The sequence below is a fragment of the Mirounga leonina genome, unplaced genomic scaffold (genome assembly GCF_011800145.1).
Source record: "Mirounga leonina isolate KUSES-001 unplaced genomic scaffold, KU_Mleo_1.0 Mir_129, whole genome shotgun sequence".
Lineage (NCBI taxonomy): Eukaryota > Metazoa > Chordata > Mammalia > Carnivora > Phocidae > Mirounga > Mirounga leonina.
In genome coordinates this window covers 73,752,053-73,756,825 of record NW_023270323.1, presented here as the reverse complement: position 1 = coordinate 73,756,825, position 4,773 = coordinate 73,752,053, and the positions used below count along the sequence as shown (strand labels likewise).

At 47.0% G+C, this 4,773-nt stretch overlaps 1 non-coding gene across 1 annotated transcript; it reads left to right on the top strand.

Moving 5' to 3' along the window:
• Window positions 1–2,142: 2,142 nt before the first annotated feature.
• On the top strand, window positions 2,143–2,215 carry TRNAK-UUU. The gene has a single exon. It is a non-coding gene; the product is annotated as a tRNA-Lys (tRNA).
• The last annotated feature ends 2,558 nt before the right edge of the window (window positions 2,216–4,773 follow it).

Below are 4,773 nucleotides of genomic sequence, written 5' to 3'. Positions count from 1 at the left end.
TGATTTGCAGATGTGGGGACCAGGGCTCCAGTCACGCCAGGTCACCAGTCTACTAGTGGTAGAGCTGAAACCAAACCCTGTCCTGTCTGATCCCTGTGGTTCTCCCCGTCACGGTGCTTCCAGAGCTGAAGACACCTACCTCTTCCTTCTCGCACAGGAGATTCACAGAGTCAGGGCCAGCTTTCTCAGCACATTTGAAGATTTCCAACTAAAATTTTCAGAGCTTGGGTGCTATCCAGGGGAATTTAAAGCATGACACAGTCCACTGCTTCTGTGTAAAAGTGTTTCACATCTTAGAGAATGGAATCCAGGTCCTTCACCTGGAAGAATCAAGGTATTCCTTAGTTCCTTCCCCCAAGGGAAGGACTCAGGAGCTCCCAGGCACTTTGGATATGGAATGAAGCCTGCATCTTCCCTGCCATGCTTTGCTTGGAGTCCAATAGAGGAGACAGAGGACCCCAGGAGACAGGTATCATGGGCTCAAAGAAAGGGAGCCTTCCATACAAGAGGGTGTGGGGATAAGGTCAGAGACTGCTGTAGGGGGTCCTCCTACAGGGAAAGGCAGACACTATCTGCAGGACTGGGGATACACTCCAGGTACCTTTGGATTGAGGAATGAGGGAGACAGGAAGAAATAGAGGCCGATGGGCTGGGAAACCCTTTGGAAAAGTTTTACTAAAAAGCAAGGACAGGTAATAGGTGGGAGCATGAGGTTATGGGATCCTGTGTTAAAATTGCTGTTCTGCACCCACCCCCAGCAACCCACAGACTTTGGAATTATAAGACTTGTCTGTATTGTGTCCAAAGTGATTCCATCAGTCTGGCTGCCTGACGAGCCAGCTGGGACAGGTCCACAGGCTTTCTTTCTTGCCTCCAGTCCGCCTGACAATGATCGATCCGCATCTGAAACTGATGAGGTCAGCAGAGGTGACAATCACTGAGGGGGTCCCTCGGGTGGCTCTGGCTGGGGGCAAGGTTCCCCAGTTTGGCACCAGCTCTTTCTTTGGTCCCCTCTTGCACCTGCCATCTCCCATCCTATACGATTGTGGAGCTCGCTGTCTGAGAATGTTCTACTGAAGTAAAAGCTGAGGGTTCCATTTCCAACCTTGTTGCACCATCAGGCAAAGTAGGGCAGAGCTTTGGAGACAAAAATAAAAGCTTTGAATCACGTCGCCCTGCTTTGGGGGCGAGGGGCCCGAGGCCTGTGTTTCCCAAAGTACATGTTTGATGCCTCTGTGGATACACACAGCGATTTTATGACACATTGATGGCAATTGTTTAACTGAGCCAAAACTCACATAACATACCGTGAACCACATTACAGTGAATAATTAGGCATAATATATTCGTAATTTTGTGCACCCACCATCTCTCTCTAGTTTCAAAACTTTTTTTTATAATCCCACAAAAATAACCTGTACACATTAAATCATTCCTCGTTCCTCCTATCCCCTGGTAAATTTTAATCTGCTTTCTGTCTCCACAGATTTGCCTATTCTGGATAATTCATATAAAAGGAACCGTACGATATGTGACCTTTTCCTTAGCATAGTGTTTTAAGGCCCACCCACATTGTAGAATCAGTACTGCTGATTTCTTTTTGTTTGTTTGTTTTAAGATTTTATTTATCTGTTTATTTTAGAGACTGAGAGAGTGTGAGCGGGGGAAGGGGCGGAGGGAAAGGGGGAGAATCTCAAGCAGACTCTGTGCTGAGCACGGAGCCTAACTCAGGGCTCCACCTCACGACCCTGAGATCATGACCTGAGCCAAAACCAAGAGTCAGACACTTAACCTCCTGAGCCACCCAGGTGCCCCAGCAGATTTCTTTTTGTGGATTAATAATATCTCCCTTCATACATATATCACCTTTTATTGATCCACTTATGCATTGATGGTCATTTGTTTTGTTTCCATTTTGGAGCTATGACGAATAATGCTGCCCTGAACACTCACATACAAGTTTCTATGTGGATATATGTTTTCGTTTTCTTAAGTATATACCTAGGAGTGGATTTGCTGGGCAACAATTTTACTTTTTAATATTACATATTTATTTTGATGTGTCTTTTTAAAGCTGTATATATCATAGTGGGCCCTTGATTGCAAATATGTTGTTTCCTCAAGACAACTCTAAGTACAAGAGCCCGGATAGCTCAGTCAGTAGAGCATCAGATTTTTAATCTGAGGGTCCAGGGTTCATGTCCCTGTTCAGGCATCAGATACATCTTTGCGGGGGAGGGTGGGGTGGCAGGGTGATGGGTATTAAGGAGGGCACATGTTGTGATGAGCACTGGGTGTTATATGCAACTAATGAATCCCTGAACACTATATAAAAAGCTAATGATGTACTATACAGTGGCTAACTGAACATAATAAAAAAAAGACAACTCTAAGTACAATCGAATCGGCTGAAAGAAAATTCTGAGTACAAACAAACGCAAGTGATGGGTACGTGTGGCCCAGACCACGCAGGTGATACAGCGGTCACCCAGGAAACACTTGGGCAGACAAATAGCCTGTCTGGAGATACTTCAATCTCCTCATTTTCAGAATGGGAAATTATAGCTGCCTCACAGGATCTTGTGATGTTGAAATTAGGTGAGAAATGTGAAACCCCTCCAGTCTTCTCAGCTTTGGATGCAGATGGAATCCCGTAAGCCTTATTGACCCTCCTTTCCAGCATAATTCCCGGACCTCAGGCCCCTTCAGAGGGCACCCTCCATCCCACTCTGATTTCTGGGAATTTTCTGAGCAGCCTCCGTCATAACGTGCTTATAAGTGAGCTGGTTAACATCAAGAACGAGGAAGCCCATGCTGGTGCCCCCTGGTGTGTGTCCCCAGCACCCACACCACACCCAAGGCTCCCATTCTTGCTGTCCTTCCAAGTTAACGCTGCCCAGCTAGAGAGACACCTTCCAGGATCCCTCACACCTACAAACCCGCAGGTGCCCCGGGGGTCCGGTGCAGACTTCGGACCCCAGCATGCGTCCAGAGAGGGGCTCCTCTAGCTGCCGCTTGAGATTCTTCCATCCTTAAGTTGGACCCCTAGGCTGGGATGGTGGCTGTTGTTACGACACCCCAATGCACTTTCCTCCTCTTCATATTTCAGTCAAGGAAAGGAGCATGTCCAGTGTCAGCAGGTAGATGTTTGCAGCCCGATCAGCTCATCCCCTTTTAGACAGAGCCGAATAAACCAGTTCCCCCCAAGTTCAACTAGAGCTGTCCTGGCACATAGTAGGCCCTTATCAAAAGTTGTTCACTTCCCTCATGAGGATTTGAAATATGGTTTCCCTGACAGCGGCCCTAACACACCTGCTCTAGCCTGTTCCACCGCGGCGTGGTGGAACCACAAGAAGCCCTGAGGCCGTCACTCAACGCTTTTCCCTATTTCATTAGAAATTCTCACATCCCGCTGGGAGGCGTGTAGAACTTGCTTCCTCTCATTTATGAGGCAACCAAAACTCAGGAAAGCTCAAGTGCCTTTCGCAGCAACAGAGCGAGTCACTGTAATGCCAGATGCTAAAAGTTGAATTGTGTTCCTTCCCTGAAAATCCCTGTGTTGAAGTCCCAAACGCCCAGTACCTCACATGTGACCATATTAGGAGACAGGGTCTTTACAGAGCTAATTAGGTTAAAATGAGGTCATTAGGCTGGGCTCTAAGCCTGTATGACTGGTGTCCTTAGAAGACGAGGAGATTTGGAGGCAGGTATGCACACAGGGAGAACACTGCGTGAAGATGAACCAGAGATCAGGGTGATACTTCTGTAAGCCGAGGAACTCCAAAGATTGCCAGGAAAGCACCAGAAACCAGGAGTGGGGTGTGGGACGGATTCTGTCCCACAGTCATCAGAGGGAAGCAATCCTGCTGACAACTTGATCTTGGACTTCTGGCGTCCCAGAGCAGCCAGACCATACATTTCCGTTGTTCAAGCCACTCGGTGTGTAGTACTTTGGCATGGCAGCCCTAGCAAACCAAAGCAGTGGGATTCAGTCCCAGGTCTATCTTGAAGCACCGTGCTCAGCACCCACCTACAAGCAGGCTGAGAGCCAAGCACACACGCCAGCACTCTGTTTACGATTTACGGTTACAACAGAACTTTCCTGTGTAACAAAACTCCTCTGACTTCAGATGTGTATTCCAACATGTGTGATCTCTCCATTAACACGAGCTACCTCCACAAAGAAACCAGAGTTCTGAAAGAATAGTAGCCCAGGGGTACCTGGGTGGCTCAGTCAGTTAAGCTTCTGCCTTCGGCTTGGGTCCTGATCCTAGGGTCCTGGGATTGAGCCCCATGTCATGGGGCTCTCTGCCTCCCTCCCTAGCAGGGAGCCTGCTTCTCCCTCTCCCTCTTCCTGCCACCCCCCTGCTTGTGCTCGCTCTCTCTTTCTGTCAAATGAATAAATAAAAAATCTTAAAAAATAATAATAGTAGCCCAGAGCAATCACAGGGAAGGTCCTATTCCTATGTATACCAATAGGGTACTACTGCATTTCCCTGCAGTGTAACAGTGCATATGATGATACCTCAAGATAAGAGTACGAAAATAATTTTTCAGGAAAGAATTATCCTACCTTCAAACATGGGAAAATGTGCTTTATTGCTGCAAAAGAATCCATCAAGAATATTATCATTCTAAATGTAAGAGCTTAAATGAGCCAAGTTTTACCAATTCCAAAAAATTTTGTCACTTTAGACAATGTAATTTCCTGAGACTAAGGGAGGTGAGCACTGTACAAACTTGCTCTACCCCACAATATGACTCAGGCATAAC